We start from the raw sequence: 27,339 nt of genomic DNA, 5'->3' as shown, positions 1-27,339 counted from the left end.
CCCACTGTAATAAAAAACTGAGTTCATAGATCAACAACGAACCTAAAAGAGTGACTTTTGACGTCCGCACCGACCCGATACAGAGAACGAAAACGAACAAAATAAGTGATAGAGCACTTGCCCACGAAAGGCAAAGGTCCCGAGTTTGAGTCTCGGTCCTTCACACAGTTTTAATCTGCCAGGAAGTTTCATATCAGTGCACACACCCCTGCAGAGTGAAATATCTCATTCTGGAATTTTTTAGCACTTTGATCAAAGATATGTACATACATAGTGTAAGTATGGAACTTTTCCCTTTGGTATATTACCCACTGAATTATTCACTTGAGCGTTTCTGATTTTTCTTTCCTTGTTTTCGTTTGTAATCTCCTTCTGGGATCTCTCTCGTTGGCATTATGGCTAAAAACGTATGATACAAATTATAAGTACGGAATTATCGTGAAAGACTGACAGTACTTATATGTCATTTATAAAATAATAAATATGCCAAAAGGGCATTAGTCACAAAGAAATTTAAGATAAAAAAACTGATGGCGAATCACTAAGGGCTGCTCTCTACTTATGCGGTTACAGGTTGTAATCGGAATGACCTCATTGACAAATGCGGCCAGGTGAACACGGCACTGCAGTGAGCGCGCAGTCTAGTAGCCGTAGATACAATTAGGCTACTCCATACTGAAATATAGGCAGACACGATTAAAGTGTAGATACCACTGAATGGCAACTGTTAGAAAGCAATATTGACGTGAAATACAGCCAAGAAACGTTTGATAATTAGAAAACACAGAACTACCTCAGAAGGAAAAGAACATGTCGGCATCCTGCAAAAGGAGACCCGAAGTCAGATATCGAGTAACGGCTTTATACAGTCGAAGAAATTTTTGTTGCTTAGCTGTAGCTGTAGGATGAGGGTATTCTTTCGAGCTAGATGCTTGAAAATCTCTAATTCTTCTAGAATGTCTAGTCTACACCCTTTCTTTTCGGTGTGCAAAATGTTGCTATCGCAAATGGCTTTAGGTGAATGCTGTCAGACTTCTTTGGTACTCTGCAGACACCCTATAGTCAGAGAGGTGATATACGAATGTTCCGGGAGAACGGGTTACAATTTTCAGTGTAGCCATTCCATTTCAGGTTTCCGTAGCTTACCTAAGAGAGGCTGAAGTGCGATCGCTTCCGAAGTGTCACGGCCAAGTACTTCCCTTTGTATCTGCTTGTCGGAGCGTGCCATTTAGCTCGAGTGGTTGCCGTGTTGCCTGGACCCGCAGAATCAACAAAGAGCTGTTACGGCAGGGAAGCAAGGACTCGGCTGTACTGATAAAAGCGCGGAACGCCTCTCTCTTTTCTGACGAGCTGGGGCAATAGCAGCAGTCTGGCGATGAGATTAACACAAGGAAGAAGACTCCCATTACACGGAAAATTGCCAAAGTGACACCTGCATATAGCAAAGGCCAGCAAAATGATACTGGCAGTTGTCTTTGTATCGTCGCTATCGGCACTATCGTGATTCCCGGTGCCGTCGTGATCATTAGCGTTGTCATCAGGCATTCGGCTATAGTCTTCCCCATTACTCATCCAGTCGGTTCAAAACCACAGCGGAAGATTCTGCCTTAAGGAACCCGATGTACTTGCGGAGTATATGACTTTGATTACTGAACTAATGTGCCTGACGATGAGCCTAGAAATTTCCAGATTGAGATTTTCACTCTGCAGCGGAGTGTGCGCTGATATGAAACTTCCTGGCAGATTAAAACTGTGTGCCCGACCGAGACTCGAACTCGGGACCTTTGCCTTTCACAGCTTTACTTCTGCCAGGAGAGCTTCTGTAAAGTTTGGAAGGTAGGAGACGGATACTGGCAGAAGTAAAGCTGCGAGTACCGGGCGTGAGTCGTGCTTCGGTAGCTCAGTTGGTAGAACACTTGCCCGCGAAAGGCAAAGGTCTCGAGTTCGAGTCTCGGTCGGGCACACAGTTTTAATCTGCCAGGAAGTTTCAGCCTAGAAATTGTTTGCAAACTGACACAAAAAACTACAAGCATGTGGAATGATTCTTACAAGCAAAAACACAGCAACCAGCCGCTTTTATTAATGCTATATTTAAGTAAATAGCGTCGTAATCGGTTTCGAATCGATTGGTTCATCTTCAGACGGCTGTTCGAAACATGCAAATTTGTTTGATGTTTACATTAAGTTTACACAAGTCTCTTGCTCTGTATTCCCCGTCGTGGTGAAGTCTCTTGGGATGGTGGTGGTCTACGGTACAGAGCGACGTTGGAAACGACCTATTTAAACGTCATAACTATGGACAAAAGAAAACTTCGGAGTGGGAATTAAAATCTATGGAGAAGAAATAAAAACGTTGTGGTTTACCAATGACATCGTAAATCTGTCAGAAATAGCAAAGGACCTGGAAGAGCAGTTGAACGGAATGGACAGTGTCTTGAAAGGAGTGTATAACATGAACATCAACAAAAGCAAAACGAGGATAATGGAATGTAGTGGAATTAAATCAGGTGATGCTGAGAGAATTGGATGAGGAAATGAGACCTGAAAGTAGTGGATGAGTTTTGCTATTTTGGGAGCAAAATAACTGACCATGGTCGAAGTAGAGAGGATATAAAATGTAGACTGGCAGTTGGAAGGAAAGACGTTTCTGAAGAAGAGAAAATTGTTAACATCGATTATAGATTTAAGTGTCAGGAAGTCGTTTATGAAATTATTTGTATAGAGTGTAGCCATGTATGGAAGTGAATCGTGGACGATAACTAGTTTGGACAAGAACAGAATAGAAGCTTTCGAAACGTGGTGCTACAGGAGAATGCTGAAGATTAGATGGGTAGATCACATAACTAATGAAGAGGTACTGAATAGAATTGAGGAGAGGAGAAGTTTGTGGCACAACTTGACTTAAAGAAGGGATCGGTTGGTAGGACATGTTCTGGGGCATCAAGGGATCACCAATTTAGTATTATAGGTCAGCCCGGAGTGAAAAAATCGTAGAGTTAGACCAAGAGATGAATACACTAAGCAGATTCAGAAGGATGTAGGCTGCAGTAGGTGCTGGAAGATGATGAAGCTTGCACAGGATAGAGTAGCATAGAGAGCAGCATCAAACTAGTCTCTGGACAGAAGACCACAACAACAACAAAAACAACGGAGCACACAGTAAAGATATATTTAAGACTGAATGGTAGTAGTATTCAGTTTTATATATTTGTTTACATTGTGTTCATTATTACGCTTAAATAGGTCGTTTCTAACATCGTTTTTTGCCTTAGAGTGTCACCATACCAAGAATCTTTTACCACAAGAGGGGAATAAAGAGCAACAGTCTTACCCAAACTACACACAAATGTGCATCTTGTGAACATCCATCTCAAGATGAACTTGTGGGTTCTAAAGCACTTACCACGTTATTCATTGAAATAAATAGCTTTATTAATAGTTTCTGGTTGCTGTCTGTCTGTTTCTTATGAATAATCAGCCTACATGCTTATATCCTTTTTTTCAGTTTCCAAACAACAAGGCTTCAGCGTCAGGTGCATTAGTTTGGTAGTCGAAGTCTTATACCTCTGCAAGTATAACTGGTTACCTTACGGCAGTCATCTGCTGTGGTTTTGACGCGACTGGATCAGTAGTGCAAAAGACTTAAGTCCCATGTCAGATGCCAGCGCCAATTATTATGAAAGCGCCGATGACAACGATACCTGGTTAACTGCCTGTATCGTCTCTCTGGCGTTTACTAACTCCAGACGTTACTTTGGCAATTTTCTGTATATCACTCTTTGACAAAATAATAATAATAATAATATAAATAGCTGATTGGAGATGAAATAATTACAGAATGATATTTACCGACTTCCCATTAGGACCCTTCGGTTATTACTAATCTCTTGGAATCTAGGTAAGAAATTCCTTGGTTCAATTACCATCCATCGGTTAGTTCATGACAACGATACCTGGTTAACTGCCTGTATCGTCTCTCTGGCGTTTACTAACTCCAGACGTTACTTTGGCAATTTTCTGTATATCACTCTTTGACAAAATAATAATAATAATAATATAAATAGCTGATTGGAGATGAAATAATTACAGAATGATATTTACCGACTTCCCATTAGGACCCTTCGGTTATTACTAATCTCTTGGAATCTAGGTAAGAAATTCCTTGGTTCAATTACCATCCATCGGTTAGTTCATGCACTTTCTCCTCTCAGGGTCAGGGTGTTGTTCTTAAGTTCGTATCGTCATAATTGACAATATACTGTTGAGATAGCTGAATGGGCAAGGAAAGAAAGCCAATCAATTGGAAAAAACTACTACCCACGATAACTACCGCAAGAGGAGTCCTAACACATAAGCAAGACTATTAGATACAGGACACGAGATGCTTCTGAAGCCGGCTGAAGATATTTTCAAAGCCTATATTTGACCGGCAAGAGGCGATGCGGTGGTGGGAGTAAGGTTCAAGATCACCATAATTTGCTCCAATTGCCTTGGGTTAAATTCCAGACATCTACTCCAGGGTATCATGAAGTCAGAGTATGTGACGCTGTAGATGGTGGTCGGTCCGTCGCATTGGAAGTTAGGCTCAGCTGTCTCCTTTGTGCTGTTCGAGAGGAACAAATATGGCAATGCGCTCCATGCAACTGATTATTGACACTAACACAAGTCAGCGACATGCACTCCAACCAAATGGATACGCCAGATCAGCTTACACAAAACCGTGATCTGCAAATCAAAACCGATATATTGCAAATGGACGAGAATGATCTAACGTCACTGTCTGGTTTCTTAGATAAGAAATATTATTATTTGACTCTTTCAAAAATGAGCTGTTTTTAAAAATAGTTCAGATGGCTCTGAGCACTATGGGCCTTATCATCTGAGGTCATCAGTCCCGTAGAACTTAGAACTACTTAAACCTAACTAATCTAAGCACATCATACACATCCATGCATGAGGCAGGATTCGAACCTGCGAACGTAGCAGTCGCGCGGTTCCGGACTGAAGCGCCTAGAACCGCTCGGCCACAGAGGCTGGCGAGGTTTTTTTACTTTGCGGGTGATATATTTGGTTTTTACTTTGAGGGTGATGTATTTGGTATCGAAGCAAAGTTCATACGACCAAGAGTCGGCATTCAACAGGAGACTGTTAGAATAACACGACTGGGTTGTTGAATAATTACATCTCTGAAACTTTCTGGCAGCTTAAAACTGTGTGCCGGACCGGGACTCGAACTCGGGACCTTTGCCTTTCACGGGCAAGTGCTCTACCAATAGAGCACTTGCCGCGAAAGGCAAAGATCCCGAGTTCGAGTCTCGGTCCGGCAAACAGTTTTAATCTGCTAGTAAGTTCCATATCAGCGCACACTCAGCTGTAGAGTGAAAATTTCATTCTTATTAGATCTCTGTTTCTTCTTTATAAATAATATCCTGAGAGAATTTTCGTGTGACTTACCATTTATACTTCAGTTGTATCAGAAATATTCTTAATTTTGTTTCACAGTCATTCCATCATCCCGATCATCACGCTTACTTTATAACAAACTAATTGCTATTCTGAGCTGTGTGCGCATATGAGTAGTTTCGTTATGGTGAGTGGTCGTAAATAAGTAATTTGCAATAACGTCAGCTGCCCTCAAGTGTCTGGCTGCACATGCAACCACAGCTCGTGATTTGTGCTCCGCGCTTCACCCTCCTGAGCTTTGATATGCACGATTGTGTATAGGGAGCAGCGTGAGCAGGATCGTGCATCTACACGTTATGCTATTGAAATAGCTATTCATCATACAACGTTTACATATGCAACTAATTTAATTTTTTTTTTCACTCAGCTTGCTCCACTCTTATGAATAGCTTAGACTTCGATCTTCCTCAGGATTCAAACTGTCAGAATACCGAATTTCACCGAAACTGGCTCAGCGTTTAAATCATGAAAACAATAGCAGGCGGAGTTGTTGTCGCATTAATATCACTACGGATTATCTGAACCATGACACTTCACACAAACGAAACTGTACAGGCTGTCTTAACCAAAACAGTGGTAAAGACTGACTGACTGATCGAATTACATGTTCACAAAATTTGAAGAGCAGGATTATGCATTACAAAAAAGATCAAAAATGTTTGACATAATCTGAATTTTTATCAAATTATATTTTCTTCGCAAATTATTACAAAATGTAATACGTAAGCGGTTAGTTGCGAAAAACTTTAGATTTCTTCTTTGTTATATCATTATTTCAGATCTCGATCAGGAGTTGTGAATTTTAGTACAATTCGTTTCTTTGTATGTTTTGTAATCATATACATTACTAAACATTCTAGTATTATATTATTTTTTCAGAATGTTAATTTTTACATTAAACAGCTGCACTTACGAAATTGCAATAGCATTCTTTTAAATTAGATAATTTTGTTTTAGACACTCGCAGGCTCGTAATACCCACTGTTATAGTGTAACGACTCATGGTGAATGTTACTTAAGTTTCTTCTGCCTGGTCCATTGATGAATGAATGCGAAATTTTGATGCTTCACAAAATTTATTCACATTAATTGACATCCGAACTGCACACTAGTCATGTAAACAAAACACGACAGACTTCACTGGTCTCTTTGACTTCCAAAAGTAACTTCAAAACTGACTCCTCGCAGCATCAGTGCATCGCTTTATGTAGAATTCTAACAATAACTTCCAAAATAAAGCATTAGTAATTTTGTACAGTTTGATGTTATAATTAAAATTTATATAACATAAAGAAATTGATGTTACAGCCGAATAAGATGTTGTTTTGTTTGTTGTCGTCTTCAGTCCTGAGACTGGTTTGATGCAGCTCTCCATGCTACTCTATCCTGTGCAAGCTGCTTCATCTCCCAGTACCTACTGCAACCTACATCCTTCTGAATCTGCTTAGTGTACTCATCTCTCGGTCTCCCTCTACGATTTTTACCCTCCACGCTGCCCTCCAATGCTAAATTTGTGATCCCTTGATGCCTCAAAACATGTCCTACCAACCGATCCCTTCTTCTAGTCAAGTTGTGCCACAAACGTCTCTTCTCCCCAATCCTATTCAATACCTCCTCATTAGTTACGTGATCTATCCACCTTATCTTCAGTATTCTTCTGTAGCACCACATTTCGAAAGCTTCTATTCTCTTCTTGTCCAAACTAGTTATCGTCCATGTTTCACTTCCATACATGGCTACACTCCAAACAAATACTTTCAGAAACGACTTCCTGATGCATAAATCTATATTCGATGTTAACAAATTTCTCTTCTTCAGAAACGCTTTCCTTGCCATTGCCAGTCTACATTTTATATCCTCTCTACTTCGACCATCATCAGTTATTTTACTTCCTAAATAGCAAAACTCCTTTACTACTTTAAGTGTCTCATTTCCTAATCTAATTCCCTCAGCATCACCCGATTTAATTTGACTACATTCCATTATCCTCGTTTTGCTTTTGTTAATGTTCATCTTATATCCTCCTTTCAAGACACTGTCCATTCCGTTCAACTGCTCTTCCAAGTCCTTTGCCGTCTCTGACAGAATTACAATGTCATCGGCGAACCTCAAAGTTTTTACTTCGTCTCCATGAATTTTAATACCTACTCCAAATTTTTCTTTTGTTTCCTTTACTGCTTGCTCAATATACAGATTGAATAACATCGGGGAGAGGCTACAACCCTGTCTCACTCCTTTCCCAACCACTGCTTCCCTTTCATGCCCCTCGACTCTTATTACTGCCATCTGGTTTCTGTACAAATTATAAATAGCCTTTCGCTCCCTGTATTTTACCCCTGCCACCTTTAGAATTTGAAAAAGAGTATTCCAGTCAACATTGTCAAAAGCTTTCTTTAAGTCTACAAATGCTAGAAACGCAGGTTTGCCTTTTCTTAATCTTTCTTCTAAGATAAGTCGTAAGGTCAGTATTGCCTCACGTGTTCCAACATTTCGACGGAATCCAAACTGATCCTCCCCGAGGTCTGCATCTACCAGTTTTTCCATTCGTCTGTAAAGAATTCGTGTTAGTATTTTGCAGCCGTGGCTTATTAAACTGATAGTTCGGTAATTTTCACATCTGTCAGCACCTGCTTTCTTTGGGATTGGAATTATTATATTCTTCTTGAAGTCTGAGGGTATTTCGCCTGTCTCATACATCTTGCTCACCAGCTGGTAGAGTTTTGTCATGACTGGCTCTCCCAAGGCCGTCAGTAGTTCTAATGGAATGTTGTCTACTCCGGGGGCCTTGTTTCGACTCAGGTCTTTCAGTGCTCTGTCAAACTCTTCACGCAGTATCATATCTCCAATTTCGTCTTCATCTACATCCTCTTCCATTTCCATAATATTGTCCTCAAGTACATCGCCCTTGTATAAACCTTCTATATACTCCTTCCACCTTTCTGCCTTCCCTTCTTTGCTTAGAACTGGGCTGCCATCTGAGCTCTTGATATTCATACACGTGGTTCTCTTCTCTCCAAAGGTCTCTTTAATTTTCCTGTAGGCAGTATCTATCATACCCCTAATGAAATAAGCTTCTACATCCTTACATTTGTCCTCTAGCCATCCCTGTTTAGCCATTTTGCACTTCCTGTCGATCTCATTTTTGAGACGTTTGTATTCCTTTTTGCCTGCTTCATTTACTGCATTTTTATATTTTCTCCTTTCATCAATTAAATTCAATATTTCTTCTGTTACCCAAGGATTTCTAGCAGCCCTCGTCTTTGTACCTACTTTATCCTCTGCTGCCTTCACTACTACATCCCTCAGAGCTACCCATTCTTCTTCTACTGTATTTCTTTCCCCTATTCCTGTCAATTGTTCCCTTATGCTCTCTCTGAAACTCTGTACAACCTCTGGTTCCTTCAGTTTATCCACGTCCCATCTCCTTAATTTCCCACATTTTTGCAGTTTCTTCAGTTTTAATCTACAGGTCATAACCAATAGATTGTGGTCAGAGTCCACATCTGCCCCTTGAAATGTCTTACAATTTAAAACCTGGTTCCTAAATCTCTGTCTTACCATTATATAATCTATCTGATACCTTTTAGTATCTCCAGGGTTCTTCCACGTATACAACCTTCTTTCATGATTCTTAAACCAAGTGTTAGCTATGATTAAGTTGTGCTCTGTGCAAAATTCTACTAGGCGGCTTCCTCTTTCATTTCTTAGCCCCAATCCATATTCACCTACTATGTTTCCTTCTCTCCCTTTTCCTACACTCGAATTCCAGTCACCCATTACTATTAAATTTTCTTCTCCCTTCACTATCTGAATAATTTCTTTTATTTCATCGTACATTTCTTCAATTTCTTCATCATCTGCAGAGCTAGTTGGCATATAAACTTGTACTACTGTAGTAGGTGTGGGCTTCGTATCTATCTTGGCCACAATAATGCGTTCACTATGCTGTTTGTAGTAGCTTACCCGCATTCCTATTTTCCTATTCATTATTAAACCTACTCCTGCATTACCCCTATTTGATTTTGTGTTTATAACCCTGTAGTCACCTGACCAGAAGTCTTGTTTCTCCTGCCACCGAACTTCACTAATTCCCACTATATCTAACTTTAACCTATCCATTTCCCTTTTTAAATTTTCTAACCTACCTGCCCGATTAAGGGATCTGACATTCCACGCTCCGATCCGTAGAACGCCAGTTTTCTTTCTCCTGATAACGACATCCTCCTGAGTAGTCCCCGCCCGGAGATCCGAATGGGGGACTATTTTACCTCCGGAATATTTTACCCAAGAGGATGCCATCATCATTTAATCATACAGTAAAGCTGCATGTCCTCGGGAAAAATTACGGCTGTAGTTTCCCCTTGCTTTCAGCCGTTCGCAGTACCAGCACAGCAAGGCCGTTTTGGTTAATGTTGCAAGGCCAGATCAGTCAATCATCCAGACTGTTGCCCCTGCAACTACTGAAAAGGCTGCTGCCCCTCTTCAGGAACCACACGTTTGTCTGGCCTCTCAACAGATACCCCTCCGTGTGGGTGCACCTGCGGTACGGCCATCTGAATCGCTGAGGCGCGCAAGCCTCCCCACCAACGGCAAGGTCCATGGTTCATGGGGGGAATAAGATATAAAATGCAATATTCAATGACAATCTTTTATAGTAATATCTTTAGTTTTCCATAAGAAAATCATTCTGAACTTTAATTACAATAATGTCTCGTATTATTTTAGTTATGTAATTAATTACAGTTTGGATTTGCTTACTAACATTTAATGGTAGTACAGAGCTCGTGCTTCATCGGATTGCATACATAAAATGCACTAATAAGGCCTCAAAGTCTGGAAATTGGAAAACTGTGAGATGTATACAATTGGAGAGTTAATTAGACATGTAATTACAAAGAATATTAATTACAGAGGAACGGATAAAAATAAATAACAAATGAAAATACATCGCTTGGTAATAACTTTTAAGCTGTTTCCCAAGATGGTGAGGTCTTCTGTTAATGGATTTTTAGATTACCATTTTTTTTTTAAATTTGAAGCATTGACTTTTCATGCTAACATCTCTGCAGTCTCTAGCTATTTATTGCTACGGACTTATTATTTCAATGTTTCGATTACTTACTTAATTTAGTGTATGTAAATAATTTTATCGATGACAACAATCCACCGATAATTATGACAACGCACTTTCTTCCAGAACATTGCATACGCTTTCGCAATGAATATCAAGTTTTTTATCGAATAGGACAGAATGATTATATACAGATAAGGCCTTAGAAAGCACTGAATTGTCCGATAACTATCCGGATGCATATAAAAAAAAAAGGTGGTGGTGGACATTTCATATGAATCCTGGTGGATGTTGTACCGTTATAATAAGTTACTAAAATTTTGTAGTATTGACAACGTCACGTATTATTTAATATTGGAAGGCCTTTAATTCATAATTGTTTCATACAGTAGTAAATAATGAAGAATAAATTCAGTCACATAATAATATCATAAACGTCGCAGTACGGTGTTATTGACTTCTTTGTAAATAGTTGCATCGTGTGCTACTGTAAATGAGGCCCAGTCTATTTCATTACATTGGTGACAGCAAGTGGGCGCAGGCACAAAATAGTGTAGCGAGGAGAGCTGAATCAAGCGAGTCTTACAGACGATTACGACGACAGCAGTAACAATAACGGGTTGGGTTGTTTACGAAGAGATTAGCACTGAGGACGGAATTAAACCTGCCGTTCCGTCTTCGCTCAATATCCCACATTTATTTCGTTCGTGAGTACTTCTTAAGATATCAGCGCTTCGACCAGTGGAGCCCCGAATGAGGTGACGACCGTACCTTGACCACCGCCAAGACATTCCTCCCGCTCTCGGTAGGTGTGTGCTTTTCGACCTTCCTACTCGCGAGGCTTTCTCCGAGTACGAGTTGTTTGCACGACATAGTTTGTCCTGAGTGTTACGCCGAAGTGCGTAAACCGAAAGCTGCAGTCTTTCCCGTCGGCCAGAGTCTTACAAAATTGCAAACTCTGCGCTTAACGCGAGGTTCTTGTTGTAGATTTGGCTTTTCCAAAAAGGCACGCTTTTCAGTATCCTCCAGAACATCGTTCTTTGAAGAATAACATCCAGTCGCATATCGCTTTTTAATACTGGTATCCGACAAAGTATCAGCTCACCTGCACGTCACCTAGGAGTTGTACAGTGCTTGCTGGTAAGCACGGGATTGCCGTTGGTATAAAACAAATCTGTGCTGTTACAAGTTTGCAACAAAACTGGAATATTTTATTAGGAACGTCTGGAGCAAATCGTTATCTACATATACGAGGGTTGCCCAGAAGGTAATGCACCGCATTTTTTGTCAGCCGAAAACAATGCTACGAATGCTAAAAGTTACGTATGTATTTCTTGAAGACTCCTATGTGAGCACTTCCGACAGATAGCGTAACTGCTAGACAGTTTCAAAACGGCGTCAGTAGATGATATACAGAGTAATCTAAAAGTCAGTATAAATCTGAAAACTTAATAAACCACGGAATAATGTAGATAGAGAGGTAAAAATTGACACACATGCTAGGACATGGGATTCTATTAGAACAACAAAACAAAAGCCGGCCGGAGTGGCCGAGTGGTTCTAGGTGCTACAGTCTGGAACCGCACGACCGCTACGGTCGCAGGTTCGAATCCAGCCTCGGGCATGGATGTCCGTGATGTCCTTAGGTTAGTTAGGTTTAAGTAGTTCTAAGTTCTAGGGGACTGATCACCTCAGAAGTTAAGTCCCATAGTGCTCAGAGCCATGTGAACTTTGAACAAAAAAAAAAACTAAGTTCACAAAATGTCCGACAGATGGCGCGTGAAAGATCAGCCTCCCACGTCCCCAGACCTCAGTCCGTGCGATTATTGGCTTTGGGGTTACCTGAAGTCGCAAGTGTGTGGTGATCGACCGACATCTCTAGGGATGCTGAAAGACAAAATCCGACGCCAATGCCTCACCATAACTCCGGACATGCTTTACAGTGCTGTTCACAACATTATTCTTCAACTACAGCTATTGTTGAGGAATGATGGTGGACATGTTGAGCATTTCCTGTAAACAACGTCATCTTTGGTTTGTCTCACTTCGTTATGCTAATTATTGCTATTCTGATCAGATGAAGCGCCATCTGTCGGACATTTTTTGAAATTTTGTATTTTTTGGTTCTAATAAAACCCCATGTCATTCCAATCATTTGTATCCGTTGGTACCTCTCTATCTACATTCTTCCGTGATTTACTCAGTTTTCAAATTTATACTGACTTTTTTGACCACCTGTTACGTTACAAGCAATGTGCCATCATTGAATTTCTCACTGCAGAGAAAAAACTGCAGCGGTCGGGGAGACCATCCACGGCTGTCACACCCGACAAGGTGCACAGAGCTGATGATGTCATTCGCGGGGACGGACGCATTAATGGCAGACATTTTTAGGACGATCAGGTGGTGGTTCGCCCTGTGAACTACTGGCTCCGCCTCCTGGGCACACACCCCCTTGTTTTGCGCTGGAGGAAGGCCGTAGAACGGGAAGGAGATAAAGTGGAAATACAGGGTGTGTAGATAAAACACCATACTTTCGTGTGTGTAATTCTCATTATGTTCAATAAAGAATTGTTGAAGAAAAAAGAAATGCCATGCGTTACTTTCTGGGCAACCCTCGTACATCTACACACATACTCCGCAAGACAGCGTAAGGTGCATGGCGGAGGATACCACGTCCAAGCACTAGTGATTTCCTTTCCACACGCAAACGCAGCGAGGGAAAACGACTCTATTAATCTCCGCTCTAATTTCAGTCCTCTTATTTCGTGGTCCCTACACGATATTTTCGTCAGTGGCGGTAAAATCGATCTGTAGTCGGCCTCAAATGACGAGTCTCTAAATTTTCTCGTTAGTGCCTCGCGAAAAGGGCGTCTTCTCTACTAGAGGTACTCAAGGTGCTCTCCGCCACACACCGTCAGGTGGCTTGCGGAGTATGGATGTAGATGTAGATGTTCTCCTCCACCCCCCCCTCCCCCCTCCCCCCCCCAGGGATTCCCATTTGAGCTGACGAAGTATTTCCATAGTTCCATAGTACTTGCGTGTTGATCAAACTAGCAAGCAACAATACTAGTAGCCTACCTCTGAATTGCTTCGATGTCTCCCTTTAATCCGAACTGGTGAGGATCCCAAACACTCAAGCAGTACTCAAGAAAGACTCGCACTAGCTTTCTATACGCCGTCTCCTCTACAGATGAGCTAGACTTTCGCAAAATTTTCCCAATAAAACGCAGTCAAGCATTCACCTTCTAGACTATCAAGCTGGCATGCTCGTTCCATTTCATACCGCTTTGTCACGTTACGCGCAGATATTTAAACGATGTGACCGTGTCGAGCAACACTTTACTAATGCTGTATTCGAAAGTTACAGGATTGTTTTCCTACTCATCCATACTAACTTACATTTTTCTACATTTGGAGCAAGTTGCCTTTCATCACGTCAACTTAAAAGGGTATTTATGTCATCTGGTATGCATGTACAGTCTCTTGAGGATAACACCTTTCCATGTATAAAAGGGAAAGAGAGAATGAGCGGTCCTATCAAACTTCCCTGGGGCACTACTGCTAACGATACCTTTGTTTCTGACGAACACTCTCCGTCGAGGACAATGTTCTGGGTTCCGTTACTTAACAAGTCAGCGGGACACTCACATGTTTGATAACCTAATCCGTAAGGTCGGACCTTCTTTAACAGTCTGCAATGGGGCACCATGTCAAACGCTTTCCGGAAATCTAGGACTGTGGAATTTACTTGTTATCACTCTTCCAGAGTTCGCAGTATATCACGTGAGAAAAGGGCAAGCCGGGTTTCGTACGAGCGATGTTTCCTAAAACGGTTCCCTTTTGTGGTGTACCGTCTCCTGGAAAGCATTCTAAAAATCGTAGCAAAATGTTACAATAGCCACAAATGAACTGTGTCAATAACGAATAAAACTATGAGCGTTGATGTATGTAAATGTGCTGTCAATGATCTATTTTTTTGGAACGATAAAACTTTCCGTCTTTATAGGTTTCGAAAACAAAAAAAATATTAATAATAAATATCTTTCTGTGTAATAAATACTAATAATAACAAAAATTGTATCATGTCATGGAATTTCCATATAATTGCGGAATAAAAACTTGAATGAATAAAATAATCGCTCTGGTGTCAGCTCACGGACCTATTAGGCGCTTTTGTACGAGGCTGCTTCTGAACCCACGATACTGTTAGTTGTGTACAAGTTTTTTCACAGTAGATGTATAGAAAGTATTTGTCTTTCTAATCTCATTTTATACCTCACATTCCAAGTGAATATAATGATGTGGAAACAATTAATTCAAGTTTTATCATTAGCCTTCTGCCATTCTTTTGTCGTAATGGCGCGTTGGCAGCCATTATGTGAAATATAATCAATCACATTATTTTCGGGCTTCACCCACAAGATAACAAAAAAATACTTTAAATATTTTTCTATGAGGAAAAGAACAATGTTTTCGTAAAATATGCTCTACGAACACAAAGATAATAAATAAAAATGTAAGGCTCAGGTTGCTTACGAGTAAATCGTTATCTGGTAAAGAAACTTGTTTTCACTGCCGTAAATATTATTCAGATCATAATTAATGGTAAAAAGGTCAGCGTTTAACATAGATTTTACGTAACATTGAGAATAACAGTGCAGCTCCGCAAGTGCTTATATCGTGTCTCTCTCCAACAATATTTATTTGCCAGGCATCAACTACTACATTTTTAACCAAACCACGCGTATTTTTGAGCTAGCCGTGTGTGTTGACAACAAAGTAAATTGTTACAACCCGACCTAGTGCCCTTACTCAGAACTATTTGCCGTCGTAGCAACATTGAGGATTGTTAGCGTATATTTTAGCCGCTACTAAGAGTCTGCAAAATATATACGACGTAATGACCTAGAAATATGTTCATCCACGATTCCAGACATTAACAAACCCATACCTTTTACGTAGCAAATCTAAGAAAATCATAGAAATGATCGTAGCTACTCGAAGCACATTGACGCAACTACTCGGTAATTCCAACAAAACAGATTTTCATAATATTCAGGTTTGAGCAAATAAATGTCAAATGAATTACAGAATGAGATTTTCACTCTTCAGCAGAGTGTGCGCTGATATGAAACTTCCTGGCAGATTAAAACTGTGTGGCCGACCGGGACTCGAACTCGGGACCTTTGACTTTCGCGGACAAGTGCTCTACCATCTGAGCTACCCAAGCACGACTCACGCCCGGTACTCACAGCTTTACTTCTGCTAGTATCTCGTCTCCTACCTTCCAGACTTTACAGAAGCTCTCCTGCGAAACTTGCAGAACTAGCACTCCTGAAAGAAAGGATATAGTGGAGAATTATTTATGGTGGCCACTTTCGAATCTTTATTAACTTTCAAGCGGACAGACAACAAAACTTGAGCACCTTGAAGGAATAATCTGTCGTACACGCAATTCTACACACTGATATACTTTCAGCAGGTAAAATAACTAGAGTTTGCAGATGATCTCTGGCGGTTACGAAGGTGACCAGAGTGCGCTGATGTTGCCACCGTCTGCCCAATAAGTGTTCTATTCTACGTTACCACTAAACGCCTGATTCTTTAAATAATAGAACTCCCTTGTGTAAAACAGTTCAAGTAGCTCATAACTTTGCAAATGAGTCAAGTATGTTAAATATTTGATGTTAAGAAAATAAGCGAGAAATGTAGAAAAGGTTTGAAACTACGTTTAAAGTTTGTTGCAAGTCGCAAAGTGCTTCCATTTGGGAGACAATCTGAGCAGCCGTCATCGGTTGTCTGCAGATGACGCTGTCGTTTATCGATTGATAAAGTCACCAAAAGATCAAAATAAACTGCAAAACGATTTAGAGGAAATATCGGAATGGTGCGAAAAGTGGCAGTTGACCCTAAGTAACGAAAAGTGTGAGGTCTTCCACATGAGTGCTAAAAGGAACTCGTTACAGTTCGGTTACACGATAAATCTAAAAGTCGCAAATTCAACTAAACACCTAGGTATTGAAAGGAACACACAGAAAATGGAACGCTAACCACAGACTGCGTTTTATTGGCAGGACACTTAGAAAATGTTACACTTAGAAAGGAGACTGCCTACACAACGCTTGTCCGTCCTCTTTTGGAGTATTTCTGCGCTGAGCGGGATCCTTACCAAATAGGACTGACGGAATACATCGAAAAAGTTCAAAGAACGGCAGCACGTTTTGTATTATTGCGAAATATGGGACCGAGTGTCACAGAAATGATAGAGAATTTGGGTTGGAAATCATTACAAGAAAGACGTTTTTCATTGCGACGGAATCTTCTCACGAAATTCCTATCACCAACTTTCTCCTCCGAATGTGAAAATATTTTGTTGACGCAGCGTACATAGGGAGGAACGATCACCAAGATAAAATTATGGAAATCAGAGCTCGCACGGAGAGATATAGGTGTTCATTCTTTCCGCGCGCTATACGAGATTGGAATAATGATTGTGAAGGTGGTTCGATGAACCCTCTGCCTGGCACTTAAGTGTGATTTGCAGAGTATCGATGTAGATGTAGACTATGGTGTGGGTAATTTCCTCTCTGTTTTAGGCAAAAGCTAGTTTTTCATGCATCTCAATGTTTATATCGTCGCATTCGCTGAGCAATGTGTACATTCAGTGCTACATGTGAATTCTGCGTGTAAAATGCCTTGCGAGTAGAGTCAGTAGCAAAGAAGTAATAACTTAAAACACCAGCCGTGATGCTGACCTTTTACAGCTTCGTAAAGGTTTAAAATTATGTGTAATTTTGTTGGTGGTTTCTAAATGCTGTCATTCACAAATTCTGGATGAATATAGTGTCACAGGATGTGAAGAACGTCTTCTTGTCGTTTTCTACCGCGAAGTGTACGGGGATCAACGCCTCAGGGAAACGGGAGGTTTCACTGAAGTCGTTTACGCTATCCCCCAGTGGCCATTTTGTACCACTTGCGAGCGACGGTGTGTGTGGAAGATTTTTCTGGGCCACTCATATGAAAACCGAGTGATTTGAGCGCTGGGTTCTGGCCCGAATCGCAGAGGCATCCAAAGAACGGGTGAGGGGTGTTTAAGAGGGAATGTGACGACCATCCACTAGTGCGACACGTCCACGGTGGCATTGGGCAGGGTTGTGAAATTTTGTGCCAGTGGGACATCACTAACCCAAGTTACACGTCACCCGAACTTCTGATGTGTGGCCTACTTTTCGCAAGTCTCGACAGCTTGCTGTTTAAAGGGTCGCGGAGCCCGACGCTGATGTCGCAGGGTGCCACGCTAATGCGCCGTGACAGAGGAAGTTTGAACACACCTTTGGACTAAATTTAAAACTTAAGCGTCGCTATAGGTAGGAGTCATAGGAAAAAAAAGCACTCCGTTTTCAGGCCACAAGTGGCCCATCGGGACATCCGACCGCCGTGTCATCCTCAATTGAGGATGCGGATAGGAGGGGCGTGTGGTCAGCACACCGCTCTCCCGATCGTTATGCTGGTTTTCTGTTACCGGAGCCGCTACTAGTCGGTCGAGTAGCTCCTCAATTGGCATCACGAGGCTGAGTGCACCCCAAAAAATGGCAACAGCGCATGGCGGCCCGGATGGTCACCCATCCAAGTACCGGCCACGCCCGACAGCGCTTAACTTCGATGATCTGACGGGAACCGGTGTAGCCACTGCGGCAAGGCCGTTGCAGATAGAAGTCATGGGGATTCGAAGACGTGATCCTTTAATTCAGTGGCGCAGTGAATTAGGTCACTTTCTTGTCTGTCTATTGGGTACAAATTTTCCAGTTCATTTTAAACTAACTTAACGGTTAGCTAGAGACTTGAAAATTTTAACAGAGATCAGAACTCGATGACAATGCAATATTAACGCTCTTTATTGCCTGGTGTATGGAGGAGGGTACTTTGTGTATCAGTGTAATTTCCTCCTCTTACTTTTCCACTTGAGAATGTTTCGTGGTATGAACCATTGCTGATAAGTCACGGAGTGAGCTACAGGTAGATTCTCTATAATTTTTAGCTTTGACACCTTTTCGTGAAATAAGTGTAGGAGAAAGCAATTTACTGGTTGACTCAGATGAAGGAAAAATGAAATAATCCAGAAATTTGCCAGATTTTTCCGTTATAATCTCATCAAAATCTCTGAAATCGATTGAAAAATTTTACACACATAGGACTCAAAAATAAAACAAAGTACTTATTTAGATAAAAACATTGTAATGTAACAAGTTTATAAAATGCATAAAATAACTTCTTGTAGCCCCATAAATATTCCTAACCCGAACATATTGTTCCGAACATTTGTGATTGCACATTCTTAATAGCAATGAAAATACTTGTATAATTTAAAACGAAAAGACTTGGGATGCAGGTAATACATAATCACTTCCTATTTTCTTCCGTCCTTCCACTTACAAACCAAAGACTTTTCCACGGTGCCTATCATGCACATGGAGGAGCCCTAGAAGCCATTACATGCCGCCCCAGCAAAGAGAGAGAACAAATTACATCTACATACATACTCTGCAATCCACCATATGGTGCGTGGCGGAGGGTACCTCGTACCACTACTAGCATCTTCTCTCCCTGTTCCACTCCCAAACAGAACGTGGGAAAAATGACTGCGTATATGCCTGTGTACGAGCCCTAATCTCTCTCATCTTATCTTTGTGGTCTTTCCGCGAAATGTAAGTTGGTGGCAGTAAAATTGTACTGCAATCACCCTCAAATGCTGGTTCTCTAAATTTCCTCAGTAACGATTCACGAAAAGAATGCCTCCTTTCCTCTAGAGACTCCCACCCGAGTTCCTGAAGCATTTTCGTAACACTCGCGTGATGACCAAACCTACCAGTAACAAATCTAGCAACCCGCCTCTGAATTGCTTCTATGTCCTCCCTCAATCCGACCTGATAGGGATCCCAAACGCTCGAGCAGTACTCAAGAATAGGTCGTATTAATGTTTTATAAGCGGTCTCCTTTACAGATGAACCACATCTTCCCAAAATTCTACCAATGAACTGAAGACGACTATCCGCCTTCCCCACAACTGCAATGTTACGCCCAAATATTTAATCGACGTGATTGTGTCAAGCGCTACACTACTAATGGAGTATTCAAACATTACGGGATTCTTTGTCCTATTCATCTGCATTAATTTACATTTATCTATATTTAGAGTTAGCTGCCATTCTTTACACCAATCACAAATCCTGTCCAAGTCATCTTGTATCCTCCTACAGTCACTCGACGACGACACCTTCCCGTACACCACAGCAACATCAGCAAACAGCCCCACATTGCTATCCACCGAATCCAAAAGATCATTTATGTAGATATAAAACAACAGCGGACCTATCACACTTCCCTGTGGCACTCCAGATGATAACCTCACCTCCGATGAACACTCACCATCGAGGACAACGTACTGGGTTCTATTACTTAAGAAGTCTTCGAGCCACTCAGCAATCCCATATGCTCGTACCTTAGTTAGGAGTCTGCTGTGGGGCACTGCGTCAAACGCTTTTCGGAAGTCAAGGAATATGGCATCCGCCTGATACCCTTCATCCATAGTTCGCAAGATATCATGTGAAAAAAGGGCGAGTTGAGTTTCGCAGGAGCAATGCTTTCTAAAGCCGTGGTGATGCATGGACAGCTACTTATCTGTCTCAAGGAAATTCATTATACTCGAACTGAGAATATGTTCGAGAATCCTGCAACAAACCGATGTTAAGGATATTGGTCTGTAATTTTGAGGATCCATCCTTCTACCCTTCTTATATAGAGGCGTCACCTGCGCTTTTTTCCAGTCGCTCGGGACTTTACGTTGGGCAAGAGATTCGCGATAAATGCAAGCTAAGTAAGGAGCCAATGCAGTAGAGTACTCTCTGTAAAACCGAATTGGAATCCCATCAGGACCTGGTGATTTATTTATTTTCAGCCCATTCAGCTGCTTCACAACCCCAGGGATGTCTATCACTATGTCCTCAACACAGGAATCTGCGTACATAAATTAATTTCAAATCTAACGACAGATTCGTTCAGAAGACGGGAAATACATTTCCAATAACGGCAGCCACGGGTCGACTGCGTGCGTATTGAGCTGAAAAACTTGAACTTAATATAAAAATGTCACCTGTGAAATCAATTTTGTTTGAGATTCTAGGCCCATGGGTATGTTGCTAAATTATAGGATCATCTGATGAAAGGCAAAAATTTATTTGTGATACCCGCAAAGAATGTCATTTTAAAAAGTTCCGAGATGGAGCCGACCATTAAAAGAAAAACTGTTTGGTTCAAATTTACGCTTTGGCCACGCTAACTCGGAAGGACACGTTTTTTCTCGGCGTCCTCGAGTCTGCTGCTACAGTGCTATAGCCAACTTCTGAACTACGAAGACATCGCCGTCGCCACCTCCAGGAATTAGCGGAAGAGATGAGAACAGCTACCCCTGTACGGTTGGTAGCGCCGACTGCGCTGAAGGGGAGGAGGCACTTCACCAAGGTAATACAACTAGCGGGGACACGTTTTCCGAACAGATCTAACCCAGGCTGTCGCCTCGTATGGCTTTTGAATAATGACGCAGGAGTCTGCTTCCATCTTACAAGGGGACCATAAGATCTATTAAGCACGAAATTTGATGAGTCTTAACGTACGTTTTAGACGGACCAGTACTGAATGCATGGCTACTTGATTTTTTTGGGCACAATCCCAAGTTTCCGCGAAAATCGATGTTGAAGTTTATGCGTACCTTTTGTAACCGTAACGTTAGTACTATTACTCTGAAGTGAAAGCAGCTCAGCGGCTAAAGTAGAGGGCTATCATACGGCCGGTGCAGGTTCACATCCCACGTCCTTACTTTGTTATATAGTTTCAAAGTACTGGCTAGAATTAGATAGTATACAAAATTATTGAAAAATAGCAATTACCGCTATAGTAATTTTATAATATATCATTATTTGCAGCAAACCATCTTCAAACGTGTATTGCGTTTGTGATTAGTAGTTAAAATGCGAAATATCTGGATAACGTTCGCTTCATTCGTGGGGATGGTACATAATCAGACACTTCGTGATCAAACCTTTGTAGATGGAAGAAAAGAACCCACCAGCCCGTAAAAATTCTCTGCCAAATTAACTCCTCTTTATGAGCCCCGTGATGTTTACGATATTACCGTTCGCGTGTTGTTAAGACGGACAGTGCAGTGTTGGTTCGGACCCGCATGCATGTACGTATGTTCAAAGAGACAGGCACTGCGGCGACTACAGCCGTTACGAAGTACATGAAATGTATTCGCATTTATGAAAACGGACACCCATCGGCTGTACAAGGAAACGATGACAGTGGCCAGGACTCGAACCCGCACCCCCACTTTACGTGAGCGGCTCCCTTAACAGATCTGGCTACCCGTGCACAACTCAACCTGCGTCACAACCTGTACTCGTACACACATTATGCAATTCCCGTACAGGAGAGGGTATTTTAATTGAAAGCCTTCGCATGGGCGAAGAAACAGAATATTTCAATCCTATGTCGTTAAAAGAAAGGAAGCCATGTTCCTTCGGACATGCATGCAGCTGATAGTTGCATGCTTTCGCAACTGTGAATACATTGCATGTACCTGCGATTTTTATTTTACAGGCGGGTTAAAATTTTCACGAAAAAATCGTTCAGAATGTTCCCAACTTGCTAAAGATTATCATAGAAAATGCTTCACGGGAAGAAGCCTTAAAAATTAGTTCTCCAATTTGGCATCAGTGTAACAGACCTGCTTTCGCAGGAGTGATAAAAGACGCGTGATTGGCATGGAATTTTTATTGAAGAAAGGACAATCTTTTTGAATTCAAACGAACCGTATTTTCCGGTATCGCTTCTGAAATCTGTGTGCCGCAAGGGAATAGCTTCCTTTAAACGTGCATCGTGCTCTGCGAATTTGTTTCGGTTGCATCTACGTCAAAGAACATCCGAAATGCTCTTCTAACACAGCAAGTGATTAGAGCGCTGACGAGTAACTTGATTCTGTAACTAACTGAATACACATTTGAAAGAAGGTTGCTCTAATGATTGATTTATTAAGGAAATACGGAGAATATGACTGATCTTGAAAAACCGAACGAGGTGCCGAAGTGACTATCACACTGCACTCGCATTCGGGAGGGCGACGGTTCAAACCCACGTCTGGACATTCTGATTTAGATTTTCCGTGATTTTCTAAATCCCCCCCGACAAATTCCGAGATCGTTCCTTTAACAGGGCACGGCCGATTTCCTTCCCATTCCTTGACACAATCCGAGCTTCTGACCTAATGACCTGCATGTCGACGGGACGTTAAATTGAGTCTTCCTTCCTTCCTTCCGCTTTTCTACTATTTTTGGATAATTTCGCATGACACGTACTATTTAATGACATTCTGTACGAAGACAATGAAAAAATAAAAAGTATTACGCAGGCTGGATTTTAACCAGTGCTGTTAACGTGATAGCTCTGAACCTTAGCCGCTGCACTACCTTCGCTCGATGGTTGACATGTGTAGCGTTACGGGTATAGGAGCTACAGATAAAACATCAACATCAATTTTCTCGGAGACTGTGGGCCGTCGCATGAAAAGCCGCTATGAGGTACTCAAGACAGATCCGCTTACAACATTCCTAAGCCTCATCCAAATCTGTCGTTAACAGGTCTGATGGCTCTCTTGTTAGCTAAGCGTGTACTGACCTCCATCACCTTCTACATCTACATCCATACTTCGCAAGCCACCCGACGGTGTGTGGCGGAGGGTACCCTGAGTAGCCCTATCGGTTCTCCCTTCTATTCCAGTCTCGTATTGTTCGTGGAAAGAAGGATTGTCGGTATGCCTCTGTATGGGCTCTAATCTCTCTGATTTTATCCTCATGGTCTCTTCGCCAGATATACGTAGGAGGGACCAATATACTGCTTGACTCTTCAGTGAAGGTATGTTCTCGAAACTTTAACAAAAGCCCGTACCGAGCTATCATCTCCGTAACGCTTTCGCGATAACTGAATAATCCTGTAAAGAAAGGCGCTGCTCTCCGTTGGATCTTCTCTATCTCTTCTATCAACCCTATCTGGTACGCATCCCACACTGCTGAGCAGTATTCAAGCAGTGGGCGAACAAGCGTACTGTAACCTACTTCCTTTGTTTTCGGATTGCATTTCTTTAGGATTCTTCCAATGAATCTGTCTGGCATCTGCTTTACCGACGATCAACTTTATATGATCATTCCATTTTAAATCACTCCTAATGCGTACTCCCATATAATTTATGTAATTAACTGCTTCCATTTGCTGACCTGCTATATTGTAGCTAAATGATAAGGGATCTATCTTTTTATGTATTCTCAGCACATTACACTTGTCTACATTGAGACTCAATTGCCATTCCCTACACCATGCGTCAATTCGCTGCAGATCCTCCTTCATTTCAGTACAATTTTCCATTGTTACAACCTCTCGATATACCACAGCATCATCACAGCATTGGAGTCACACGTGCTATGTTGAATGGCGGTAGTTGTTAGGTCGTGTCGCGAGGTGATGTACTCGATTACCGCACCTGCCGTGCCAACGGGCGCCCGTTGTCCCCACTACGAGACGACTACAAACAGCGCTCTTGAGGCCAATTTGGTATGCTTGCCGCATACGCCGCCCATCGCATCGAGTCCCGATCTCTTGCGGCCAACCAGTGTCTCCCCATCTCTTCTCACAAGGGTACCACACAAACTCCCCCTCATTCATTTCCTTCATATTGAGAAGACGTGCAGGGCACGACCAGGACTTAAACGCACAGCGTCTGCCGCCCCCTACCGTTGGGTTTTATGCAACCCGCAACGACTCTAAAAACCACACACTTGATTTGATTTTCATATTCTCTCGCTTGCTACGTTCAAATCACTAGTCCTACAGAAAAAAATGTACGCGATCTTTTTGTAGGAAACTTAATGTAGTTCATTTTTGTACTGAGATAAAGTTCCGCTGGAGGCCAGGGTTTTCGAGTTATTAAAGAAAAATGCGTTTGAAGGTCATTTCTGCAAGTTTTTCTTGAATAATTCGCCTCTAGCGAAAATGTGTCCCAGTATAAATTTTAATTACATTAAATTTTCTACAAAAAGACCCCGTTCATTTTTTCTGCAAGACTAAAAGTTTATGTGAAGCGGGCATGAGATTACGAAAATTTTTCATGTGATATTTGAAGGTAGTGGTGTGGGTTGCATAAGATGCATCTGTAATGACAGTTGAATGACCCTGTTGTATCAGCCATGGATGCAAAATGCTAACACGAATTCTTTACGGAAGTATGGAAAAACACTTAGAAGCTGACCTCTGAAAAGATCAGTTTAGATTCCAGAGAAATGTGGGAACACGTGAGGCAATACTGACGCTACGACTTCTCTTAGAAAGTAAATTAAGGAAAGGCAAACCTACGTTTGTAGCAAATTCTTCATTGTAATTCTGTCACATTTTCGTTTTTGTAAGCTGGTGGCTAGAGTCTAGTTAAAGTGCACTTCATGAATACATCTACAGTCTGAAATTGGTTGACATTCCATGTGACTATCATGTGTGTGCCACCTATCTGTGAATTTATTGCTGCCTATTCAAACACTATTAGTGCACATATAACAGGCTTTGCTTGAAAATTAACTTCGTAGTTCCAAACAAGTCGCCAGCATGATAAAACGCAACAATGGTGGAATTACAGTAAAGAATTTTCTATCCAAGTTGCTGCTCCTATCCTAACTTCATGTTGGAAATAAGCAGCTACATTTATAGCACTGATAGACTTACAGAAAGCTTTTGCCAGTGTTTACTGGAATATTCTCTTAAATTCTGAATGTTGAAGCTGTAAAATACAGGGAACGAAAGACTACTTAAAACTTGTTCAGCATCCAGACGGCAGCTGTAGGAGTCGAGGGGTGTGAAACGGAAGCAGTGGTTGAGAAGGGAGAGAGGCAGGATTATAGCCTTTCCGCGACGGTATTCATTCAGTATATTGAGTAAGCAATGAAGGAAATCATAGAAAAATGTTGAGTAGGAATCAAAGTCCAGGGAAGAAAAAAAGTTTGAGATTTGCCGGTGACGTAATTCTGTCAGAGAGAGGAAAGGAGTTGGAAGAGCAGTTGAATGGAATGGACAGTATAACAAAGAAGTGTAAAAGATGAACAACAAATACAAAAGCAAATCAAGAATAATGGAATGTAGTCGAATTAAATCAGATGATCCGGACAGAATCAGATTAGGAAACGATACACCGAAAGTGGTAGATGAGTTTCGCTGTTGGTGCAGCGAAATAACTAATAATGGCCGATGTAGAGAGGATATAAACTGTAGACTGGAATGGCAAGAAAATCATATCTAAAAATAGAAATTTGTTAATATCGATTATAAATTTAGGTGTTAGGATGACCGTTCCGAAGATATTTGCCTGGAGTGTAGCCTTGTATGGAAGTGAAACGTGAAGAGTAATAAGTTGAAACGAGAATAGAGGTGTTTGAAATTGAAAAGGGGAAGGACTGACATAAAAAAGAGAGAGAGCATTAGATATGTGACCGACTGTAGGAGTAGGAAGATTACCTGCCGGAATTCTCGTTTTCACTACTAACTCGTCGTTTCAGTTGAGCTTTGTAACTGCGTGCTAGATCTGCGAGCGGCGTGCACATGTTAATGAGCTCCCACTTAATTATGAATCGTGAACCACAAGGGGCTACAATCATCTCGCACTTAGTCTTGTCTCAGGTCGTTGCAGGTATGCCGTCTTGTTGTGAATGAAAGGTTCCGAGGTACACTACACTGGTATTAACGACCTGACACCTGGAGAAAGTTGATTACTTGGAAATTTTACGTTGTCAGTCAGGTGTAACATCGATCCTTCAGATATGAGCAAGTACTGTAGGAATTTCGACAACGTAGTCTTGAAAGAAGTAAGTTTATAATTAAACATCTTGTCCTATTACTTCTCATGTATTATTCGGCTGTTGGAACACACATGTCGTCCAGTAACCCTTACTGTCAGTCAAAGATAGCTGTGGGGATAATGGCCACCAACCGATCATAGTTCAGGAGATATGACGTCATAAGGACTGAATGCATGAAAAACTACCGCATTGTGCAAGACGTTTAAATTTATTATTACTTTGCGAAATATATTACGAACAGAGTTAGTGGCAGACAGTATTCACATGGTCCGCTGCATGTACCTACATAAAAATAACATTGTATGGCATATAGTTAGAGATACGACGACATAAACACTGAAAATATTATGAATCATGCATGAAGTTTTAATCCATTTATTCTTTACTAGTAAAACTCTGGTACAGTCGAATCAACTCCAGGAAATCCCTGACACCCGGCAGTGCTTTTCACAACTTTCAACATCGAAGCACAAACGGCTGTAGGCGAAAACAGTAGATGTCCTTATAGCTATGAAGAGGCGTTGCCATAGAGACGTTTACAAAACCGTTTTGTAGACACGCGAAACAGCTGCGCCCCGCATAGAGAGACTGTCCAGATTACTGTACTTATACATTTTTACATTATACACATTCCTTTGTACGACTGTTACATAATTTCAGACGTGTTTTGATAAATATACGGAAATGAAACTATTTCGGTATTACACTACAGTTCTTTTTTTCGTTTCTAATAGAAAATTGGCAAAATCAATACCTCGACAATGCCGGGTTACTCAGTACGAACATAAACAGCATTTCACAATTCCTATTTCACACTTCCAGAAATTTCAGAAAGACAGAGTTCCTGTTGGCTACTCT

At 41.4% G+C, this 27,339-nt stretch overlaps 1 protein-coding gene and 1 pseudogene across 2 annotated transcripts in view; one reads left to right on the top strand and one right to left on the bottom strand.

Moving 5' to 3' along the window:
* The window catches only part of LOC126292057 (organic solute transporter alpha-like protein), a 336,266-nt gene that overhangs the window by 152,838 nt on the left and 156,089 nt on the right, over positions 1–27,339 (top strand). The window lies entirely within an intron of this gene.
* Positions 18,128–18,245, bottom strand: LOC126292514 (5S ribosomal RNA; annotated as a pseudogene).

The sequence above is a fragment of the Schistocerca gregaria genome, chromosome 9 (assembly GCF_023897955.1).
Source record: "Schistocerca gregaria isolate iqSchGreg1 chromosome 9, iqSchGreg1.2, whole genome shotgun sequence".
In the NCBI taxonomy this organism is placed as follows: domain Eukaryota; kingdom Metazoa; phylum Arthropoda; class Insecta; order Orthoptera; family Acrididae; genus Schistocerca; species Schistocerca gregaria.
Note: the sequence above shows the minus strand (reverse complement) of the source record. Positions and strands in the feature narration are given on the sequence as shown.